At 34.5% G+C, this 26,059-nt stretch overlaps 1 long non-coding RNA gene across 4 annotated transcripts in view; it reads left to right on the forward strand.

The window, feature by feature from the left end:
• Positions 1 to 26,059, forward strand: part of LOC137766014 (uncharacterized) — a 371,274-nt gene that overhangs the window by 294,361 nt on the left and 50,854 nt on the right. For all 4 annotated transcript variants that reach the window (XR_011074258.1, XR_011074260.1, XR_011074261.1 and 1 more), the window contains one exon: positions 24,638 to 24,699. This is a non-coding gene — a long non-coding RNA (uncharacterized lncRNA). The remainder of the gene's footprint in view (positions 1 to 24,637; positions 24,700 to 26,059) is intronic.

A 26,059-nucleotide genomic window follows, 5' to 3' on the forward strand; every position in this document is an offset into this window, starting at 1 on the left:
TTTCTGTCTTCTCATTTTGCTTAACTTACCGTGTTTGGGTTCTCCTTTTCGCAGGCTACAAGTTCATCATTCCCGTTGTTTTTGGTGTCTGCCCCCAGTGGGTCAGGTTTGTTCAGTGGGTTGTGTAGCCTTCCTGATTGAGGGGACTGATGCCTGCATTCTGGTGGGTGGGGCTGGATCTTGTCTTCCTGGTGGGCAGGGCCGCGTCTGGTGGTGTTCTTTGGGGTGCCTTTGAACTTAGTATGATTTTAGGCAGGCTGTCTGCTAACAGGTGGGGTTGTGTTCCTGTCTTGCTTGTTGTTTGGCATGGGGCATCCAGCACTGGAGCTTGCTGGCCTTTGGGTGTAGCTGTGTCTTAGTGTTGAGACAGAGATCTCTGGGAGAGCTCTCGCCAATTGATATTAAGTGTGGCTGGGAGGTCTCTGGTGCACCAATGTCCTGAACTCAGCTCTCCCACCTCAGAAGCTCAGACCTGACACCAGGCTGTAGCAGCAAGACCCTGTCAGACACACGGCTCAGAAGAAAAGCATGAAAAAATGAAAGAAAAAAATAAATAAATAAATAAAATTATTAAAATAAACATTTAATAATAGTAATAAAAGAAGAGAGCAACCAAACCAATAAACAAATCGACCAATTATAACGAACACTAAAAACTAAACTAAGATATCCATAAAAATCAGAAACAAATCAGTCACAGACAACTCACCCCAAGGCTACAGTTGCTCAAGTCCATCGCCTCAGTTTTGGGGTGATTCGTTGTCTATTCAGGTATTCCAGAGATGCAGGGTACATCAAGTTGATTGTGGGGATTTAATCCACTGCTCCTGAGGCTGCTGGGAGAGATTTCCCTTTCTCTTCTTTGTTCGCACAGCTCCTGGGGTTCAGCTTTCATTTTGGCCCCACCTCTGCATGTAGGTCTCCCTCAGGCATCTGTTCTTACCCAGACAGGACGGGGTTAAAGCAGCAGCTCATTAGGGGGCTCTTGCTCATTCAAGCCAGGGAGAGGGAGGGGTACGGTAGTTATAATAGGAATGCGGGACGAGCCTGTGGTGGCAGAGGCCAGTGTGATGTTGCAACAGCCTGAGGCGCGCCATGTGTTCTCCCCGGGAAGTTGACCCTGGATCATGGGACCCTGGCAATGGCGGGCTGCACAGGCTCCCGGTGTGGGGGTTGGTGTGTGGATAGTGACCTGTGCTTGCACACAGGATTCTTGGTGGCTGCAGCAGCAACGTTAGCATTTAATGCCAGTCTCTGGTGTCTGTGCTGATAACCGTGGCTCACACCCATCCCTAGAGCTCATTTAGGCAGTGCTCTGAATCCCCTCTCCTTGCGCACCCCAAAACAATGGTCTCTTGCCTCTTAAGTAGTGCAGACTTTTTCCCAGACTCCCTCCCGGCTAGCTGTGGCGCACTAGCCCCCTTCAGGCTCTGTTCACTCAGCCAACCCCAGTCCTCTCCCAGGGATCTGACCTCCGAAGCCCAAGCCTCAGCCCCCAGACCCGACCCACCCCGGCAGGGGAGCAAACAAGCCTCTCAGGCTGGTGAGTGTTGGTTGGCACCAATCCTCTGTGTGGGAATCTCTCTGCTTTGCCCTCTGCACCCCTGTTGCTGTGCTCTCCTCCGTGGCTCTGAAGCTTCCTCTCTGGCCACCCCCCGTCTCCGCCAGTGAAGGGGCTTCCTAGTGTGTGGATACTTTTCCTCCTTCACAGCTCCCTCCCAGAGGTGCAGGTCCCATCCCTATTCTTTTGTCTGTGTTTTTTCTTTTTTCTTTTGCCCTACCCAGGTACATGAGGAGTTTCTTGTCTTTGGGGAAGTCTGAAGTCTTCTGCCAGTGTTCAGTAGGTGTTCTGTAGGAGTTGTTCCACATGTAGATGTATTTTTGATGTATTTGTGGCGAGGAAGGTGATCTCCACGTCTTACTCCTCCGCCATCTTGAAGGTCCCTCCTTACTGGCTCTTTATCATTAATGATAAACTCAATTAACTTTATTCTAATGAGATATCCCATGAAAATAAATCTTTTATTTTTTCTTTTTGATTTTCCTATTTTTTGTTTTGGTTTGGCTTTTCTTCCAGTTTTATTGAGATATGATTGACATGCAGCACTGTATAAGTTTAAGGTGTACAGCATAGTGATTTGACTTACATACATCATTTAATGATGACCACAGTAAGTTTAGTGAACATCCATCATCTCATATAGATACAAAATTAAAGATGTACAAAAAAATATTTTTTTTTTGTGATGAGAACTCAGGATTTACTCTCTTAACTTTCATGTGTGACATATAGCTGTGCTAATTATACTTATCATGCTGTACTTTACGTCCCTAGTCCTTATTTATCTTATAACTGGAAGTTTGTACCTTTTGACTACCTTCATCCGATGCCCCTTCCCCCAACCCCCTGCCTCTGGTTGCCACAAATCTGATCTCTTTTTCTATGAATTTGTTTGTTTGTTTGTTTTTGAAGTATAAATGACCTATAACACTATGTTAGTTCCTGTTACACAACATTAGTGATGTGGTATTTCTATGCATTTCAAAATGATCCCACCATAAACCTAATCACAATATGTCACCATCAAAGATATTACATAGTTATTGACTATATTCCTCACACTGTACATTTCATACATATGACTCATTTATTTTGCAACTGAAAGTTTGCACCTCCCAGTCTACCTCACTTATTTCTTTTCCTACCCCCACCTCCCTCCCCTCTGGAAACTGCCTGTTTATTCTCTGTATCTGTAACTCTGTTTCTGTTTTATTATATTCATTTATTTTGTTTTTTAGAGTCCACATCTAAGTGAACTCATACAGTATTTGTCTGAAGGTACTGATATATCTTTGAAATACCGTGTGGCATGTTCCCTTTTGGGGATTCACAATACCATGATGCATTTCAGCTCTTTAACATTTGACTCTCTTCTAGCATTTCCCATACTTTTGATGAGAAATACTATTGTAACCAGTGTTTGGTAAATTTAAGATGGGGAAACACTCATTTAAATTACGGTGTAAATTTACTATATACCAAATTCTTTGTAGTAAGATTTTATGGTGTCTAATTTACAACTAACAATGAGGAGAGAATTTATCCTCAAATTATGTTGTTAAAAGAAAAATGCATGGCATACGAAGTGGAAAGAGCGTTTTCATGTTGTAGAAGTAGTAAGCTGTTTTGCATTTATACTCTGTTGCCATCTATAAAGACTCTAGGAATATGTTTGCATTGTAATGATTATTTTGAGCATAAATGACTATAGATATATTAAAGATTTTTATAAGGCAAACTTCACATTTGTTCATTTTTTTCAGAATATTACTTTGGTCGTTGAAAATATTCCATTTAAATTTCCACATAAAACTGCAGTTATTTTTTCCAAGGAGAAAAACCACCTTGGAAAATTAACTTGGTTATACAAGTGAGAACAACTCAATATTCATTCATTTGACGAATATTTGGAGCACCTCTTTTGTGGCTGGCACTCTTCAAAACACCAGTGATACAGCAGTCAATAAAATAGACAAATATCCCTGCCCTCATAGAGTTTACATTCTAATGAGAGAAGCCTACCCCTCCACCACTTCTCAAATATTTTGCAGTAAATACCTCTCCAAATTTAAATAAATAAAAATGTTTGTCAATATAGGATTAAAAGCCCCCAAAAGCCCCCCAGTAAATAATAAAGAGGTAGGAGGATTTGGGTTGTTTGAACACAATTTGTTTACTCTTTTTTCAAAAAGGCAGATTATAAGATTATACCAGTACAAAACCTTCTGTGCATTTTAGAACCTGCAGAAAGCTTTTATGAAACAAGTGATTCAATATTACTCTTTTGATCCCTCTTGGAGCATTTTTCTCTTCTGTTTTCTTTCTGATCTCAAGAAAACTTCTAATAATCAATGCATCTTTGTCACCTTTCCTACCTAATGTATCTGCATTCTATGACTGAATATAACTGAATTTTCAGTCATTAAAACAGCAGACTAAATTAACTATATTAATTTCATGATTCAAACTCTATAACCTGTATGCTTGTCATAATACTTTTACTACAAGTGGCAAATAAGTGGTTTCATGATAACCATCAAGTGTGAACTTTTACTTTCTCTATAAACTCTATACTTTTTAAACTATCCTGAAATAATATAGATTAGAACAGAAAATAGGTTATGATCCTAGTAAAGAAAAAATCTGATAATAAACCAAAATTCATAATTTTCCATCACAATACTAATTTATAGTTACACTTTAAATACATGCAATGCAGTCTTTTAGGATAGTTGTATTTTGTTATGGATTTCCTAGATTTCTAATTTGCCTTAAGTGAACCTGTACTACAGATTAATGAATATTTTAAAAATGAAATATCAGACAACACTGTATATATTAAGTAAATACAATTTTATTTAATTATGATAATGTGGATGTTTTGTTTGAAAATCTTTACCAAGTCCCGCATATATTTTATGATTTACAAAAATGTTTAACCTGAGTTTATATGCAAATATTAATTAGATTTCAGTCTCAGTCTCAAGTCTCCATGTAAAGTGGATATATGGATTTTTGTGAAATCTAAGATTCACAGTCATTTAGGTTAATAACATGCTCTTTAATACTATGTGCAGTCCTATTATTCTTTATAGATTTAATTTGATCTTTGGAGATGTTATTAAAATGATTCAACTATATTTGAAATGAATAAATTTTAATTGTGAAGATTCAAAATTGTATAGAAAAAAATCTATAAGAAAATCCTTTTTTAAAACTAGGCCTTTTCTTGATGAAAATAATCATAAAAAACATCTCAGTATGTTTACTTATCATGTTAATAAAACTGGATGACAGTCTAATTTAACTTGAATTCTTACCAATTCGCTTTTTCAGAAGTTATCACGAAACAGAGCTCTAAACGTTCCTCACATTCCTCATGTTCTTCTTTGCATAAAGCAAACAGTCCAGATAATCAGAATTCACTAAACTCAAAACTATTTGCTTTTACTTATTTTCAGTGAATTTTATCCCATCCTCAAAAAAACCCAGAAAAACAAAAAACCCAATGTCTAGTGGTCTAAACAAGACTCAAAAATATTCAATACAATTTTAATGGCAAAATAATTTTATATTCTATGCCTCCTCCTATCCCACTACCCCCACGGTGGGCAGGAGGTGGGAGAAGGGAGAAAAAAGGGGGAGAGAGACAGACGGAGACAGAGACAGAAACAAACAGAGAGAGAAAGAGAGGGAGAAACAGGAAGAAAAAATACAACAAGCTAAAAGATTTACTCTTCAAAAAAACAGCGTGGTTAGTGAAAAAAAAAAACTGGCCTTGGATAAGAATCAGATGACCTGGGTTTCTGGGTTTTATATCCCAGATATATTACTTTAAGCAAGGATGCTAATCACTCTGACCTTCAGTTCATTGGTGTGTAGATGAGAATAATAACACCGGCCCTATTTAGTTTTTAAAGAAGTGAAGTTTATCAATTGATATATGTAAAATATAGCATCATATAAATGTACAATAGTGGTAGCAGCATTGATGTTTATAAGAAACATTGCTGGGAAATATTGCTAGATAGCTTTTTGTTATTTTCAATTGGGCGTAAAGTTTTGAGGCTTAAAATGACTATAATAGCTAACATTATTTAATGTTCATTATGTGTAGACATGCTCTTACCCCTGTAGGTGAATTTATATATTTAATCCATCCTTTCAACAACCTAAGGAGTAATTATTATCTTTATTCCTATCACAAAAGAGAGGAAAGTGAACATAGATTGATTAAATGACTTTAATCAGGGTCACAGCGCCTAAAGGTCTTCAGATTATCTGGTCTACCCTGTCTCAACAGGGCAGTATCTTCTGTAGGATTCATCTGCACATTTTTCCAGCCTCTGTTGAAACATACCTGAGTAACCGAGATGTGGATGATGTGTTCACTGTGGTGAGAAGGCCTCCTCCTATAGTAACTCCCCAGTCTTTAAAAAGCACTTCCTTGAATTAAGTGGATGCTTATTTCCCTATTACAGTAAACATAAATATCTAGAACTGTAGAAAGAAAACTACTTCAATAATTCACTACTCCTATTAAAAGAAAGGAATTTCAATAATAATTTGGACAAATGATAGTGAAGGGAGTAGGAAGGGTCAAGTTCTAAAGTAAGTTATTAAATATCATGATGGGACCTTATAAATGCATTCTTAGATGCTTGTTATTATGTATATGGGGAAAGACATTTTGTAGTTATAATCTAAGCAATAAACCTTTTGAAATGAAACATATTGACCATGCTTGCTCAACATATGTAGGAGATTCTTGCATATACACATACACATGTTAACATTTCATAAGCTCAGGCTGAATAGTTAAATAGATCCATTTTCCACACCCTGGAAATGTATCTCCTAGGAACCACCATTATCAAATTCAGATAACTACAGTAAAACACAGTGATCATTGATGGATTGTTTGTGAAGTGAATAAAGCAAATGAAATCAAATAGTCAATTCTGACCCCAACTCTGACTGCAGCCTAAGCTATGCTTTCTAAAGCAAGTTTTATTCTAGTTATTAGATTATTTTTTAATATATTCAGCATATCTAAATGTTACTTTTAATTTTGCTGATCTTTTTTCTCTTTTCTGTCTTAAAATAACAAATAGATGCTCCTTTTCTTTAAAATTGAAAACAGTATCATATAAAGAATAGTTTTAATTATTTAACTGTAAGTAAATAACACTACACACACACACACACGTGTTCTCTTTTCATATAATTTCCTATTTTCAAATAAGAAAACACACATTTGGAAAAGCAATGCATGGAGTTTGTTTGGTAGAAATCAATTTCAAAAGTATTTTGAAAATAGTCAAGTATATAATCTACCTTTTAGCATACTTGAACTATTTAATCAAACAAAATATGCAACTAACAATGATTTTATTCAGGTACGTGCATTATACCTGAACTTTATCTTTTTCTTTTCTATCTTTGGTGCAGAGTTGTATATGTTATTGCCTATGGACTAAAATCGATACTGCACCAAACACTAACTTTTTTTGCCGCCTTCTAGATGCCATCACACTGAACGCCAGACAAAGCTTTGCAATACACATCCCATAAAGTATATGATTTTTGTAACATTAAAGCACAGAATGAATTTTGAAATATGTCATAGAATTGTCCTTAATGTCCAGATTTTTACTTAACCATCAATGTCTAGGTGCACATAAAGCTCTTCTAGATTTTCTTTTCACCGCTTCTCACTCAATCCTCTCTTTACACCTGTTCTCAGTCATAATCCGCCTTTAAAGGTACATATGACTTAACTGTCACAATGTGTTGGAGGAAAATCATTTAGTCTTATGTTAACTTTTTGACATATTTTATTTTAAGATTTCAAAAAGATTTTAAGCTTTTTGAAGATATAGGACTACTTCTTGCATAGCAGCTTACCCATGTGCAGTATTCGTTATTCATTAAATATTAAAGGAGTAATGGCAACTTTGACACTATTATAATGCCTTGATTATTTATTTTTATTTTAGCCACATCAGATTAAATTCAGTAAATAAAGAGTTGGCATAGACCCTGACCAACCAATAGACAACTGACATCCCTAAAAGGAAACAAAAGTATGTGAAGTCGTTGAAACTCAAATTATAATATATATATATGACCTGTAATATAAAATATAAGGAGCAAAACATCATGTAGTTTAGGGATGAATAACCAAATTATATCTTTGAAAAACTGTATTGACCTTACACTCAGTGCAATAGACTACCTAGGCACTTAATGTTATGGCAAGTTAAAGGAGCACATTCTTTTTTAGTAGATTTAATTTTCTTAGAAAAGCTTTAGGTTTACAGCAAAATGGAGAAGAAGGAAGGTACAGAGATTTCCCACATGATCCCCGTCCCCACACATGCCTAGACTCCCCCATTATCAACATCCCCCAGGAGAGGGGTACATTTGTTACAATTGATGAACCTACTTTAATACATCATTATCACCAAAGTCCATGAAGTTTACATTAGGATTCACTCTTGATGTTGTCCATTCTATGGGTTTGGACAACTGCATGACATCTATCACCATTCAAATCCTCTGTGCTCTGCCTAATCATCCCTTCCTTCCCCCTAACCTGCTGCTGTAAACATAAGTGTGTAGGTTTTTGTGTAGAGATAAATGTTTTCAACTTCTTTGAGTAAATACCAAGGAGCGTGATCGCTGGATCATGTGGTAAGGATATGTTTAATTTTGTGAGAAATTGCCAAACTGTCTTCCAATGTGGCTGTACCACTTCACATTCCCACCAGGAATGAATGAGAGTTCCAGTTGCTCCACAACCTTGTCAGCACTTGGTGGTGTCAGTGTTTCAAATTTTGGCCATTCAAATTAGTGTATAGTAGTATATCATTGTTCTTTCAGTTTGTATTTCCCTGGTAACATATGATGTGGAACATCTTTTCATATGTTTATTTGCCATCTGTATATCTTCTTTAGTGAGGCATCTGTTAAGGTCTTTGGCTCATTGTTTAATCAGGTTGTTTGTTCCTTACTGTTGAGCTTTAAGAGTTCTTTATATATCTTGGATCAATCCTTTATCAGGTCTTTTGCAAATATTTTATCCCAATCTTTGGCTTGTCTTTTCATTCTCTTGCGTATTCTTTTTTCTGAAAAACTATCTTGCTCTATTACAGAACTGGGACACTATATTCAACCAAAGTTTAATTACCAATAATAATTGGTAATCACCCATAATAATGATACCAAGAAAACTAAATATACCTAGAAAACTAAAATTGTGATAATATATTCTGTTTAGTAAGTAAAATAAGCAATGTGTTCTAAACATATATGCTTATATTTAAAAAATTATTTTCCTGTTAATAGAATAAAGTCCCATTACTGAAAAAATAATTTGTGGGATATTCCATTCTCTGATAATGCAATATAAAATATGTAGTCCTGTAATATGTTTTTATAGCTAAAGAATTGGGGAACAGTAGAAGAAAGAACTGATTAAAGTGGGTTCAATTCATGTACAAATCACTTCCATTTAGTTTTTTTAGTTACACATGGTGTTTTGTGAAATAAAAAATGCTTCTAATTCAAGAAGGTAACATTAATGAAATTATCCTCGCATTACTTACAAAATGAAGGTTGTTGATAAACAAAAACCTAACTTGTCACCCATACTAGTATGCTAATAAAGAAGAGTTTGCATGCAAAATATGAACAGTAAGTTCCTTGTGCAGACCATGAGATGATTCCAACTGTAAGTACCCCAAAGAATTTTCATTTGGTTCTAGAGAGATAAAGAAGATGTAAAAACTGATATAGTTGGACCAATGGCCATCAATGTGGGACTAATCTGAAGCATTCCCATTATAAATCTGGAATAAATTTAACACAATTGACTACAGATGGCAGCATATGAATAATCCATGTTTTGCTAATTCTGCCCACTCTTGTTCAACCACAGTCCTTTTAAGGAGAATCTGTCATCACACATACAGAAGATATGCAGACCTGGAAGATGACACTACACCAGCACAACCACAAGTTAGTGGGAACGTTGAGGGTAATTTTATCTGAAATCAAAATTATTTTAAAGTATCAGTAATTGACAGTACATGCATGAGGGTAAAGTCAGGTCATATGTGACTTTTCAAAAGTAGAATGTGCTATCTATAATTGAGAACAGACAGTGGAAAAAGATGTGGTGAAGAGAAAACCGAGGTGCAGTTCCTTATATGCAGTTAGATACTTAAGTATGTTGTAGAATGGATTGCCTCTGCCCTTCTGGGATGACATTAATTAATAATTATTCTATTTTTTAATTCTTCAAACACTTTGTAAATTACACGTGGAAATCACTTGAGTATATTCATTTCACTGCAGAGAAACATTCCTATCAAATAATTCAGTCGCTAAAAGGAAATAGTGAACAGGCTTTTCCAGTTCTGAGTGTCATGACCTTCCCAATAGTACTCCCAACATTGCCTCAGTCCTAGGATCAGGTCTTGACTGCACACCTTTGTCTGGTGCTCTGCTCGCTTCCAAAGGCTTTACCACTTACTTCTGGGGATGCAACTGGTAAAGTCATGTGAACATTTGATACTGAGTCAAGGGACCCATCGTGGTGCTTACCATTAAGTAGAAAGCAATGTCTTGGCTATTTATGACTTTGTTCCTTAACTCTTCTAATAAAAACTTCCATTTTACTAAACAGAGATTCTTACAGCCCTTCATTGTCATGAAATCCGAAATTAGTTAACATATAAGGCACAGATACTAAGTGGGCAAGAAAGATGCCAAACTTGCAAGATTGCCACACTTAATACCTGAGCCTCACTTGTATGTGAACCAGGAAATAAAATATCATGCATATTTATGGTAAATGCTCATTTTAAACAGTCAAATTAATACAACTAACAGTTTTACCTGTCTGCAACATTTTTAACTACCCAATTTTATTAATTTTAAACTTGATATGATTTATCTTCTCCAACATTTAATACAGTACTGGAACCGATTAAAAGTCCCATAGGAGAGCATTTATGACATACACTGAATTTCTGGGCTTGATTTTTTTTTTCTTAAACTCATATCAGTTTATTTAAGGGCCTTGTAATCTGGTTTGTATACTTCCAGAGGGGATGATCTTGGTACCCACAATTCTTAAACCAGCCAAAGCCTGAAAGAATCTACTAATTACTTGTGGGCCAAATCTCTAGATCTGAGAAGGCCCAGATATCCGAAAACAGCAAAAGAGGCATTATTTAATAAGTTAGAAAAGACTCATATACTGAAAATTGCATACATTTAGTTTCTCTGTTTTGGAAAAATAAAAATTGAAATGTGTAATTCCATAGTTACTGCAAAGGTAATGGTTAAAAAACTCTAAGCCACTTAAAACACCGGTGTTACCACACACTTAAAAACAACACTCATTTCCCCAATGTGGAAGTGTTATACCAGCAAAGATAACCATATATGTATGAACTTCTTCATACTCCTCAAGGATGGATTAGAGACATTAGTCTTAGAGTCATCAACTGAATCAATTCACATAAATTGCTTAGCACCAGACCTATAACTTGAGAGTGCTCAAGAAATATTAATACTTTTCTATACCTATTAAAGAGTTTTAACATGACTTTTAAGTATATGTATTAACTATATAAGTAATGATGAAACCTCATTTTACTTTATGGTCAATATTTTAAGAAATCTTGTTTATTTAAAACTTCTCATTTCAATTAAAATGTTTTTATCACCTCCCATCTGATATAAAGATAATTAATGGTCATAAGTTCTTAATGAGTCTTGGTGCTCTTAAGGGTAAAAATAATAAGTGATTTAATTTTTTGCATTAATTGTTTGAAGTCAGTTAATTTTTAAAAAAGACTTTGTTCTCCATCTATTCATTCTAATTTTCTAAAGAAACTCAGACAATATTGTCTGAAGACTCCTGAATGTTCTTCGTTTATATAATTTAATAACTGTGTTTTATGGTGTCTTTAAGCATATTTTTGTAGAAAAAATTCTTATTTTTCATGAAAATAATAATTCCATTAGAAGCCTTCTCCTTTACCCACATGGTCTCAATGGAGTATTTTGACTTCAAGAATATGCAAGTTATTACTTACTATCCTTACTCCCATCTAGGCTTTGCTTTTAAATTTCACATTGTGCTTGACATAGTTTTATATTTTTCTGACTTAAGATTAATTTTGTTAAAAGATAAACTGAGGCATATTAAACATTTTAAGCATTTATTTGAGTAAAAACTGATTTGAATCTGGCAGCACCAAACGGAAAGTGGTTAGAAGCTCTCAGAAGGGCTTTACTGATAGGAAATATGAGATAGACTTTTTACAGAGAAGACAGGGAAGCAAAGCCAGGAAATTATTTGATTGGCTATACCTTAATCAGTTGCCTAATTTGGGAAAGTTTGTTGGCTGTTTGTGATTGGTTGTCCTTAGGTTTCAATTTCTTATCCTTGAGGCATTTCAGGCTTAGGTTTTGGTTTGCTCACAAAGGCTACTAAGGCACTAAAGCCACCTCATCTAATGCCCTCCTTGTGTGACTTGTTTAACAATTTCAATCTACTTTTTATTGTCATGAGCTATTTATGTTTTCTGCTTTTTAATACCATTTGTGCTCATCGTCACCACCCCCTCCACTTTGCCAACCACCATCATGCAAATGTCAAGGAGGAAAATAAACTTTCCTATGCCCTTCTAGGTTCTTCTGGCTGGTCTAAGAATTAAGTTAATGTGAGACAGGTTAACAGGGTGAAATAAAAATTAGTTTTGTATGTACGGGAACCTCACAAACATGAGAAGTTCAAAGACAGAAAGGTAAAGTGAGGTATATATGCCATCTTGAGCTAAGGAATGGGATAGGTGCCTGGGCTTCCAAGGATAGGAAGGTCATTCACAGGACAATAAGAAGAACAGATGTTCAGTAATTAGATGTTTACTCTGCCATATAGGTGAGGCCACTAAGATAACATTTATCTCTGGTAATAACTTTTTCTGGGAAAAATCCCCAATTTAAATTCTTCTAGTTAAGGGAGGGGTAGTAGTTTCTCTTGAGCGAGCAGGTCCTCAACTGCCATTAGCTCAAAATAATCCATGTGTCAAAGTGGTACATCTTGGGGAGATCTGTTCTGAACCCCTACAAAAGTAATACCTATAACCACAACATACCACACTGTTTCTTATAGCCTTTTTATTTATGTTTTTAAAAAACTTTCTGGTCTAAATAAATTTGAATCTTTCAAATAATTTGCTTCATGTAATTTCTTCTCTTAAAGAGTCTCAAGGCCCGTATCATCAAACAAGACCTGTAAAAGAAAGTATTTTTTTCTCACTAAAATTATGAAGAAAATTAAACAAAAGGTAGTATGGGAAAGATAACTTTATCCAGTTTTCGATTTTGTCCCAAGCTTCACATTTTAGCAGTAAAACTTCTGTCTGTATCCTTTGACAACAGAAGAAAGGAAAATGTAGATGGAGGGACAGTGAGGGGAGATTCCTAAATGGCAGCAGTTAGTATCGTTTGAAATACAGAAAATGTTCAAGAAGAAAATAAAAAGGAAACAAAACTGAAACATAAGACAATAGAAGATTTCAAAAATTGTAATTTAGCTCAGAGGTCAGCAAACTATAGCTGGCGGGCCAAATCCAGGACCTATTTTTGTACATTCTACTTGCTAAGAATGGTTTTTACATTTGTACATGTTTGAAAAAACAAACATATTTTGTATGTGAAAACTGATGAATTAAAACTGTGTTGTCCATAATAAAATTGTATTGGAACACTGCCACATTCTTTAATTTATGTATTGTCTGGACTGTTTTCATACTGCAATAGCAGAGTCAAGCAGTTATAACACAGACCATATGACATGCAGCACCTAAGGCATTTATTATCTAGCCCTTTACAGAAAAGTCTGCTGACCCCTGATTCAGAACATTTCCCCAAGCTAATTTTCCTAGCTGATCAAATCATTGTTTATTGAATAGCATTCTGGGATTTCAAGTCCAAATAAACCAATAAGCAGCTAGTTTGTTCAGATTTTTCCAGGAGCATTTTCTTTAGAATAACACAAGGACAGTGCAAACAACTGTGAAAGCAGTTGCCTTGGTGTATTTGTTACTAAATAAATAAAGAAAGAAAGAAACTGCTTATTTTGAGATAACTCATATTCAGTTCTAAGACATAAAACAGAGAGATACCATGTATTATTTACCCAGTTACCACTTGAAAATAATAGTATGAAATCACAACCTAAATATTAACATGAATACACTTAAGATACAGAATATTTCCATCACCATAAAGGATTCTTCATGTTGCCCTTTTATACCTACACCTGCTTGCCTCCCACTTCCACCCTCGCCTTAACCCCTTAACCACTAATCTGTTTTCCATTTCTATAATTTTATCATTTAAAAAATTTGGAAATGGAATCATAAAGAATGTAAGCTTTGGGGATTGGCCTCTTTCATTCAGCATAATTCTCTTGAAATCATCCAGGTTGTTGTGTGTGTCAATAGCTTATTCCTCTTTATCGCTGAGTAGTACCCCATGGTATGGATTATCAGTTTGTTTGACTACTTATCATTTGAAGAACATCTGGGTTGTTTCCAGTTTTAGGTTATTATGGAAAAAGCTGCTATAAACATTCATGTACAGGTTTTTGCATGAACATAAATTTTCATTTCTTTGGGATAAATGCCCAAGAGGAAAATTGCTAGGTCATATGGTAAACATATGTTTACTTTTTGAAAGAATATGCCAAACAGTTTTTCAGAGTTGCTGCACCATTTTACATTCCCAACAGCAATAATATGAATGATCCAATATCCTCACCAACGTTTAGTGTTGTCATTAAATTTTTAGTTTTAGCTCTTCTACTAGAAATGTAGTAATATCTCATTGTGGTTTTAATTTGCATTTTCCTAATGGCTAATAATGTTCAACATCCTTTAATGTGCTTATTTATCTATATATCCTCTTGGATGAAATGTCTCTTCTTTGTTTTGCCCATTTTCTATTTGGATTATTTGATTCTTTTACTGTTGAGTTGTGAGAGTTCTTGATATTTACTAGATACTGGTTCTTTGTCAGATATGTGGTTTGAAAATATTTCCTTTCAATCTGTAACTTGTCTTTTCATACCCTTAATGGGACCTTCTATGGAGCAAAAGATTTTAAATTTGATGAGGACCAATCTATCCATTTTTCTTTATGGATTATGATTTTGGTGTCAATTCTAGGAACTCTGCCTAGCTCCAGATCCCAAAGAATGTGTTCTATGTTATTTTCTAGAAGTTTTGTAGTTTTATGTTTACATTTAAATTAATTTTTTGAGTTGATTTTTAGTTATTTTTAATTAATTAAAATAAAAATAATATAAATAATAAAAAAAAGAATAAAATAAATTACTAAATAAAATACATAAATTGAGTTTTTAAATTTTGAGTTAATGTAAGATACATATCAAAGCATTCTCTCTTTCTTTCTTTTTTTTTTTTTTTTGATTGGTAGATGTTTAATTACTCCAGTATCATTTGTTTAAAAGATTATCTTTCCTCCATTGAGTTGTTTTTGCGTCTTTGTCAAAAATCAATTAGGCACGTATATATGGGTTTATTTCTAGATTCCCTGTTCTGTTTCATTGATTGATGTGTCTATTTCTTTGCCAATGCCACACAGTCTTATGATCAAACAGTATAATCTAATATTATATTTATTATTAATATATTATTATGTAGATATATAATCTTATACCTAATGTTAGTATATTAAGTAATATACTATTATATAATGGGTCTTGAAATTGGATAATTCCTACCAAAATTTTTTTTTCCAACATTGTTTTAGCTATTTTAGTTCCTTTGCAATTCCATATGAAGTTTGGAATAATATTATCTGTCTCTACAAAAAAATCTTGCTGGAATTTTGATAGGAATTGTGTTAAACCTATATATCAATTTGGGAAGAATTAACATCTCAACTATATTGAGACTTGCAATCTGTGAACATATGTTTCTCCAAATCTCTTAGGTTTCTTTCATCAGCATCTTTATAATCTTCAGCATACAAGTTTTGTACATTTTTTTTAGATCTATACTTAAGTATATCATTTTGAGTGATTTTCATTAGTATTGTATTTGTATTTTTATCTTTCATTTTCTTTTTCCTTTTTTTTAAAATATACTTTGTTACCCTAGCTAGGAAAGAACTTACAGCTCTAAGTTGAATAAGAATAGTGAGAGTGATTATTGCTTATTGCTGATTTGAGGGAACAGCATTTAGTCTTTCCTATTAAGTGTAATGTTGACTATAGGGTTTTTGGTAGAAGATCTTTATCAAATTGAGGAAATGCCCTTTATTCTTAGTTGTAAGAGTGTTTTCAATCAGGAATGGAGGCTGGATTTTTTTCAAATGCTTCTTTAGTATCCATTCATATTTTCATGTGATTTTTTTTCTTTAGCCTGTTAATATGATGGATTATATTGATTTTGGAATATTGAACTAGACTTGCATCCCTGGAATACACCTCAACTGTCGTAGTGTATAATTCCTTCTATATATTGCTGAATTTTATTTGCTAATATTTTATTAAGAATTTTTAAGTCCATTTTCTTAAGGGATATTGGTCTATACTTCTTTTTTCTACTGTCTCTGTCTGGGTTTATTATCAAAAAGATATTAGTTTTATAAAATAAATTGGGAATTGTTCCCTTTTCTATTTTCTAAAAAAATTATGTATAATTTGCGTTAACTCTGTTTAAATATTTGTTAGAATTATTCAATGTAACTGTCTAAGCCTGGAGATTTCTTTTTGAGGGAGTTTTTAAATTATAAAGTCAATTTTTAAAAATAGCTATAGGGCTATTCAAATGATCTAATTTATATTGGGTGAGTTGTGGTAATTTGTGTTTTTGAAGAAATGGTCCATTTTATCTAACTTGTCTAGGTTCTGTGTTTAGTGTTTGTAGCTTTCCATTATTGTTTTTTGTCTGCAAGGGTCTATAGTGACATATCCTGTTTCATTACAGAAATTGGTAATTTGTGCCTTCTTTCTTTTTTATTTGCCAGTCTTGCAGGAGATTTGCCAAGTTATCTTCTGTTATCTTCCCCTTATTGGTTTCTAGTTTGATTCCATTTTGGTCAGAAAACACACTCTGTATGATTTCACTTACTTCTAATTTGTGGACATTTGCTTTATGGACCAGGATATGGCCTATCTTGGAATATGTTTTGGGGCACTTGAAAAGAACGTATATTCTGCTATTGTTGGATTGTATGCTCTAAAAATGTCGATTAGATCCTGTTGGTTGATGATGATGACGCTATATCTGTGCTACTTTTCTGTGTAGTTGTTCTATCAATTGTTGAGAGAGGTGTATTGAATTTTACAACTATAACCATGGATTTGTCTCTTTTTCTTGTCTATTACCAGTTTTCATGCTATACAGTTAGCAGCTCTTTTGTTTGGTGTATACACATTCAGGGTTGTTATGTCTTCTTGTTGGACTGTCTTTTTTTTTTTTTTAAATCATTTTATGATATTTGTCTCTGGGAGTTTTCTTTGCTTTGAAGTCTCTTTTATTTGATACTAATATCACTTTCTTTGATTAATGTTTGCATGATATATGTAGTTTCCATCATTTTACTTTCAACCTGTGTATATTGTGTTTGAATTGAGTTCCTTGTAGAGAGCATATAATTAAGCCATGATTTTTTTTTCACTCTACTGTGCAGATCTCTGCACTTTAATTAGTATATTCAGACAATTTACATTTAATTTAGTTATTGATATGTTATGGTTTAAGCCTGCCATTTTATTCTTTGTTTTCTGTATTTTCTCTCTGTTTTTCATTTCTCCTACCTTGCTGTGGGTTACTTGAACAATTTTTAGAATTTTGACTTACCTAGTGTTTTTCAGTGTAGTTTTTTTTTAGTAGTTGCTTTATATATTAAATTATATATACTGATGTCTTCATTTTGCCAATTCAGGTGAAGTATATAAACTTTACCTCCTTTTTTGTACCTTTATCCTTATCCATTTATGATATAATTTTCTTAAATATTTCCTCTACATAAATTTAGAACCACATCAGATAGTGCTAAATTTTTATTTTCACCATCAACCATAATTTAGAGAACTCCAGAGAAGGAAAGTCTATTATTTTTACTCATTTTTTCCTACTGAATTCTTTCTTCTTTTCTAAAGTTGTTCCAAGGTTCTTCTTTTATCATTTCCTTTCTGTTTAGACAACTTCCTTAGCCATTCTTTTAGGGTAGGTTTACTGTTGAAAATTATCTTAGTGTCTGTCAGATACTGTTTTGAGTTCCCCTTCATTCCTGGAGGATATTTTCCATAGATGTCGGATCCTGGGTTAACAGTTCTTTTCTTTCAGCCTTTAAAAATGTTGTGCCCCTTCCTTCTGGCCACCATAGTTTCTGATGAGAAACTCACTTGTCAGAATTGTTTTTCCCCTATAGGTAAGGTTATGTTTTTCTCTTGTTGCTCTCAGGATTTTTTTCTTTAGTTTTCAGAAGTTTGACTAAGATGTGTTTTGGTGTGGATTTCTTTGGGTATTTCCTGCTTGTGGTTTGCTTAGCTTCTTGAATCTGTATGCCTTCTGCTAAATTTGGGGAGTTTCCAGTCATTATTTCTTTGAGCATGTTTTATAACTTGCCTTTTTTATCCTTTCTTTCTGGGATTCCAGTGGCATAAATATTTTATCTTTTCTTATAGTTCCATAGTTGCATAAGTCTCCATTACCTTATTTTTTTTTAAGCGTATTTTCTTTATGTGGTTCAGTTTGGGTAATTTCTATTGTTCTAGCTTCCAGTTCACCGATTCTTTCCTTTGCCCCCTCCATTTTTTTTTTTTTTTTTATTAGCTATTGTATTTTCTACTTATAAAATTTCCATCTGGTTATTTTTTATATCTTCTATTTCTTTGCTAAGACTTTTAATTTTTTTAAATTTATTTCAACCATGTTCATAATTACTCAATGAAGCACTTTCGTGATGGCTGCTTTAAAATCTTTGTGAGGTAACTGTGATATCTCTATCATCTTGGTGTTCACGTGCATTGATTGTCTTTTTACATTAAGTTTGAGATCTTCTTGCTTCTCTGTATGGAAAATTATTCTCAATTGAAACCTGGACATTTGGGTATTATGTTATGAGACTCTGGATCTTATTTAAACCTTCTGGTTTAGCTAGCTTCCTCTGACACTAATCTAGCAGGAAAAGGGGGGCGGGGTACAGCCTTGTCACTGCCAGGTGTAGGTAGAAGTACAGGCTTCCCCCTTGTGGCCACCACTGACACCTGACTGGGAGGGCTCCTTGTTACTGCAAGGAGGGGCTCAGAGTTCCTCTTCCCCAGCAGGCCTCCACTGATACCTTTCCGGCTGGGAGGGATTGGAGTGGTTTGCTACTGCTCCCTTCATGGCCTTTGCTGATTTACAGGTTGAGGGATAATGGGGTTGTCTTGTGACTACTGGGCAGTTTCTAATGTCCTGACTCTCCACTAGGCCTCCTTTGTCTGACACCACTTTAGTGGGAGGAAGAAGCTTGCCTCATTACTTTTGGGTTGGGGTGGGTGTTCAGCATCCCCATGAAGTTTCCACTGAAGCTGCATTTGGGAAGGAGGGTCCTTGTTATCCCCTGACAAGGACAAAAGTCCCAATTTCCTACTCAGACTTTCCTACACTGCCCTGGGGTTGGGGAGAGCAGGTTGGGGCATTTTGTTCTAGCCTAGCAAGGGTGACACTAGGCTCCCCACTCTGTCTTTGCAGGTATGTGGTGCGTGTTTGTGTGGTGTTTGACTGGAGCAAAGTGTTACTGTCCCCGTGCTTTCCATCTTTCTAGCCTGCTGCTTTCCTGGTGTTTGGCTAGAGAGAATAAGTTTTTGTTGGGGAATTTTGGGAATGCACCAATTGGTGTCTCTGGGTTGCCGCCTTCTTCAGATCCAAGTTTTGGATATATGAGGCAAAATTAAAATGCAGGAAACTCACCACCATGTTGTTCCTTGGGTCCTGGAGTCCCTAATTGGACCGTCTTCTCTCCATCTTTCAGAGTCTCCTTGCGTTTGTTTTATATACAATGTCCAGGTTTTTTTCATTGTACCTAGCAAGAAGATTTAGGGAAAACTACATCTACTCCATCTCCCTGGAAGTGAACATCTGCCACGTCCTTTTTTTGTTTCTAATTGGCAAGGCAATATATAATTTTCAAATTAGGTTCTTTAAGTAATCAAACAGAACTATGAAAAACTTATAATTGTATTTTGTATTAAAAAGAGAAAATTTAAAATAGCAAAATGACAGAAAGCGTCTCTATCTGTAAGCTATTTTTTATATCCATTTCACTTCCACTTTCTAATTCCTATCACTTTGTTTCCTGACTAGCAATAAATGCTCATTTAGGACCTACAACCCTTCTGTTTAGGTGTGAGCTTTTCTCACTTAAAAGTTCTTACTGAATGAGTCCCACACGGGGGCATGTCCATTTGATTCATTGCTGTTCCCCTATGTCTACCAGAAGGCCTGGCCACATACTACTACTTAATAATACCTACTGAATAAGTGAATGAGAACTCAAAATTTAAATTTTTTCTTTCTATGAGAGCTTATCTACTTTCCTCTTACTGTGCTGAAGCATAGGGCATATGTGTGTGCCATGCTCAATTCTCCACCAAGCACTCTAAGGCTTAGGACATTAGCAAAATTTGTCCAGAATTTTGCAATCAAGAAAAAAGCATTTTTAATTTCAGCACATGTATAAATTTTGTTTTATGGTTTACAATTGTTTGTATTCTGACTTACAAATGGAGAGGACACCAGGATGTTTCCCACGCATGTGGGTGTACACATTCACTCCTACCATTCCTCAAGAAAGCAACCCAAGGACCATGACTCAAAAAAGACTGTAGACCTTTTCCAGGATATTTCCTTGATCCCTGATTTTTTTTTTTTTTTTGATGGTTTTCTTTTATTAAGCAAGTCATGGTTTGATTATTTTTTTGAATTTTTGTCAGGTATTGTGCAGTGTGTGTGTGTGTGTGTGTGTCTGTACATGGAGGAGGGATAACATTAGTCCATAATTTTGTAAGGCACTGACTATAATTGAAAAACTTCTGGTAACATAGTTATAAAGTTTCCCTCATTGTTGAAAAATTGAAACATTTTTAAATGCAGATAGGAGAACATGATTCTTTTTAGTACCACTGAGTATATTTGGCTTAAATACTAATAAGACTTGCTTTACTGCTTGGCTTTAGATTCTGCTTAAGGAAATGGTGAAAGATTTAATTCACTGTACTTTTGTTAGAAGGTATGGAAATGTTTGTCCACGGGAACTTTCGTCGTCTGCTAGAATGGCAATTCATTCAGGAGAGGGAACCATTTCATTTTAATGCCTAAGAGCTGTTGATATATTTCCTGCATCTTTCAAAGGCATCTTTCATGCCACACAGGAAAACTGTAGCTTGTGAAGGAACAGAAAGAACATTTCTTACATGAGTCAATCTCAGCAAAGTTGCACAGCAGCTGTGCTAGGTACTGATGAGGATTACCACAGGACCCAGTTGCAGGGGTTTGTGTGGTTGAGGAGACAGCTGGCTCCCTCAGGGGACCACTTTGAAGGAGATTGCAGCAATAATGCATCCCCACTGTTGCTAGTGGATATTGTGGCCATGTAGTACAAAACTGGTGCCAGATAAAATCAGAAAGTAATAAAAAGCAAGACGAAACTCAGAGATTTTAAATCTTAATTTGAGGGACTAAAACAAATGTCCTGGGCTTGTTGCATTCACTCATAAGGAAAAGGAGACAGAGGAAGGGATGCCTTTAACTCAGAAAACTTACAGAGACTTCAGTCTTTTCATTTAAGAACCATTTGGGTGTGTTGTGAAATAAAGTTGCAGAGTAGGCATGTTCAGACCTTTATTTGCTACATTTAGTAGGAAAGATTCTCCGCCCCCCCCCGCCCCCTCCCCCTTTAACTACAAGAAGCCAGAGTTTTCCGTGCAAACTGAAGCAGGCATTGCAAGAATCAGATTCACTTTGGACGACTCTTCACATTCCAAGTCATCATTGCATTAGGCAGCACAATTCCATCTCTGGTTGATGGGCAGAAAAAGTGGGCAGCTTGCCAGGTAGACGTTTCCATGACTCCCAGCCCCCAAAGGTGATGCGTTTTTCAGCTAATTCAATGAAGAGTGGGCTGAACTTTGGGTCTAAACGAGACAATAGCTGCCTTCGCAGTATCAGCAGAATGGGTGATGGGAACGCACTCTACATTTGGCAGAGAATCATGTGACCTTACGACTGAGATTTTGTGATGGTGCCAACGGAGACTTGGAAAGCAGCAACCGTCCTGACTTTTTTCTTCTTTTTTAGCATGGCTCAGAAAATGGTGGATCTTAGTACTTGACTTTAGCCAGACTCAGCAAGAGACTGAGCTTTGCAGCACAACTTCGCCTTTATTCTGGGTTTTTGGCAGGCCACCAGGAGGCTGTCCCTTTCACGCCTGATAAATTCTGCTGCTTATCTCTAAATAGGGGAAAAAAAAAAAAAAAAAGAAAGAACATATAAACAGAATATTGAGGCATAACAAGTGAATCCTAAAATTGTATGTGCCTTTTGTTTTTTGCTTTTTCTTACTGCTGATTTTTTTTTTAGTGTTAATACCTTTTCTGCTTGCTGAAGAATCCAAGTAGTTTTTTGTTGTTGTTGTTGTTGTTGGTTTATAATGAACAGGCATTTGAACTGGGCAAACAGGACGACAGCAGCACTGGGCATGAGATCATTGCTGCAGTGTAGCAAACTGGCACCCTGCCTTCTCACCCTTTTGGTTCAGGAGACAAACGTGTGCAATCCTCATTTCTAAAGTCAGCACAGCCTGGAAGGATTCCTGGTCTCTCCCACCTTCTACCATTCTGCTGCCAGGGACGGCAAGGATTGGTGCAGCTTCTGCGCAGTGCTTTGTGCCTGGAATACCGAGAAGGAAGAAAAAGAAGACAAGCACCCTGGTCCTTTTTTCCAAGAAATAACAGGAGCCATGAAGAAAAAAAAAAAAATCTGAGTTTGTCCTACTCCATGCAACAGTGCTGAAAAAAAAAAAAAAAAAAAAAAAAAAGAGAGACGCTCCTGCTCAAAAACAAAAACAAAAACAAACAAAAATCCAAACCAAAACAAACCAAAAAAAAAAAAAAAGCAAACATTGGCTTGTATAACTACAGAGACATCGCGCTTTGTAAAGCAGCTTTGTAAGGCAGCATAAGCAAATGAGCCTTCTTTATATGTATATTTCAAAAATATGGCATAATAAGCAATATATTGCACTTGGTGAAATCGCACCTTTCATATCAGGTATAACTTTTTTTGTTGTTTCTTTTTAAGTCTACTGTTATATAAAAGGGGATACTTGAACTTTCAATTTACTCTTTTATAACTCATCACCCACCTTACTCTTACTAACTTTTTCCTTTTGCTCTCTTGCTCTAATCCTGACTAGAATAGAAACGTTAGTAAAAATAGAAAAATCTCTATGAAAAAGATGATATCTGTTTTTATTTTTGTTATACATAGAAGTTTTGGAAAAACGTTAACATGTTATCTGTGCTTTTTGTGTACAGTATTAGTTTTTGCTGTCTAAGAAAAGTGAGTGTTTAGCCCTAGTTGGTAAAGAAACTAATCTTTCATGTGCTGTGACTCATAATTTGAAATGTGAAAGAAGAAACTTTTTGAACTTCTAGAAAAGGGTTGTATTAGAATATGTATTAAACTTCTCTGATAACTGAAATTTAGTTTAGGGGAAGTTATATTTAAATTACTCACCAGGATTTCAGTATACCAGAAAAAGGGATGAAAATATCATGTTCTCAGTTGCTAAGTAGAAAAAAGCTTTTTCCACAATAATACTGACTTTTAAAATATATTTAAAAGAAGCATTTGTCTTACAGCTGTTGCTGAGAGCGTTGGAAATATCCATTAAGTATTTTAGTGGAAAAAGTACATATAAACTTGTACGTTTAAAGCAATGTATTGGCTTAGCAGATAAATGCATTGCATTCTAATTATTTTGTCTGTTTGTAGAAGTAAATTGCTAAGCAGTTTAAGCATTTTATTATAAAAACCCAGTTTTGCCTGGTTCAGTGGGAAAGGATTAACTGATGTATTGCACCTATTTTAATTTTTATTAAAACTGTTTCTAAACATGTTTAAAAATTGTTAAAGGGAGAAAATGCTTTTGAAATATAGAGCTCATATAAATAAAGACTATAATTTGCATGTTAAGAATTGATACTATAATATTTTCCATGAAAAGAGTAAACTTTAAGCTAACTGTTGTGCTTTAAAATCGTATTCTATTATAATAAAAATATATAGGGTATACAGTGAAAAATACTATAGAACCGATGAATTCTACCTTCTTATTTTTTATTCTACAAAGAATTGTGGGAAATTACAAATACCCGATATACTTATAACATTCAAGTAAAATGTTTTATTAAGTTTATTGGTGATTGTTCACTAATTATTTAAAAAGTAGCTCTTGTTCCTTTATGCTGCCTCAGCTAATGGAACATCAACTTTCACAGGCTTAATTAACATTTATAAACCTGTTTTCATGTTTCAAGATCCTTTAGTTGAAAAACATTATTTTAAATGTTATTTTTAGGAGCCATTAATCTCTACACTCTTAATTATCTTATTAAGCTCCATGCCAAATCCAAATCTCTTTTCAGCTTTCACTGGTTCATTGTGCAAAACCTAGTCCCTTCTTTAACAGCCATGCCTCCTTTCACTTTCAAAACTGTTACTGTGAAAACAACACCAACCAAAACGAACGCATAAATGCAAACTATGAAACCACATTATATGTCATATGAGTAGCCTTGGGTGGGGCTCCATGAGTCTTCCAAGCCTTTAAAAAAAAATACATTAAAAGGTTTTGCCCATTTTGATATTGTGTTTTCTTCTCGATCGTCTACCTTCATTCCCACCATCCACCCAGATGCTCCTCCTAAACAGCAGTTGTCTGATATTTCTCCCTTTGTGGTTGTTTTAGGGAAAAACTTAAAATGGATATGAGAAGTGAAGAAAGTGATCATAGGAGAAAAATCATCTCAGGTAAAAATAAAAAGCAAAAGAGCAATTAATATTTAAAATTTTAAAAGAAAAAATAATTTTGACTGTGTTTAGTTATAAGAATTTGTTTCATACTCTTTATGGATCTAGCTGTTGGAACTGTCACTGACGGTTTAAGGATTTATAATATTACCTACTTTTGTGAAAAATTTTTCTCTCAGTTTGTGATCAATGTACAGTTTGGTTCCCTTTGTATATAGATCTATATATCCATTCCTATAACCTAGGTGAAATACAGTTGAATAGAAAGTAGTTTAGGAAAAAGAAAAATTATATTTTGTCATTTGTCATACTGTATAAAAGGAACTGAAATCTAGGGAAAGGGAATAAAGTCATGCTTTTTTTTTATGATCTAATAAGAGAATGAAACCAAAATATACATTCTTATAGTTAAGGTGAAACGCAGAACAAATATTGCCTTTTATTTCATGTCTAAATTTATGAATATATGTTGAAATATTTTTACTACATTTGAATTCATGATTATTGACTTTTTTTACTATAGTTTTTAATAAGTATGGGAATAGTTAGAAAACAAATAATAGTAAAAATTATATAGACCACATTATCGATAGTCTATAAAAAACATTTTATTTTATTTATTTCAAAACATGCAAAAACACTAATTAATTTTTATGTGGCAATATTAGTTTTCACAATGAAGATATAATTAAAAATGCTAAATATTGTGGATATGAGTGAAACGATTAATAATGTACAACTTTTAATTTTGTTGCTCTTGAGCCTGGAATCTTAAAAAACGTGTACGTGGCTGGCTTTATGTTTACTCTTTGTGTGTTTTGCTTATTGTCTGGTGGTTTAAATTTTTTTTTAATAACAATTTATTTTGCCCAACCTGTTGACCAGATGAGAGTTGTATGTAGCCATATAGTATGTTTTGAGTATATCTTTTTTGAAAAATAAGTTTAAATATATTGTGTTTAAGAAACAAGATATCCTCTTTTATGCAATAGATCTGGAGTTTAAATGTTAGCGCGTGGTGGTAGTAATAATGCTATTAATGTGTCATTAATTTTTGTTTTCTGATATTAATTTATCCAAATATTGTTCATTTCAGTATTATTCCAACTACAGACACATATGTATATTTAAGAATTTAAATAACTTCCTGTCTTCTTTGCCTAATCAACAAAATCTTACTTGTTTTATGAGAAAGTTATTACCAATTCCTTGAAACCACTAACTGAGGTTTTATAAGAGTTAAAACAAGCAGTCTAACTCTTACACAATTAGCTTAATAGTTAATTTGGTCTTAATTATAGGCTCATAATACTATATTCATGCCTCAAAATTACATAATTCATACATGCATGTATGGATT

The sequence above is a fragment of the Eschrichtius robustus genome, chromosome 6, assembly GCF_028021215.1.
Source record: "Eschrichtius robustus isolate mEscRob2 chromosome 6, mEscRob2.pri, whole genome shotgun sequence".
Taxonomy (NCBI): Eukaryota; Metazoa; Chordata; class Mammalia; order Artiodactyla; family Eschrichtiidae; genus Eschrichtius; species Eschrichtius robustus.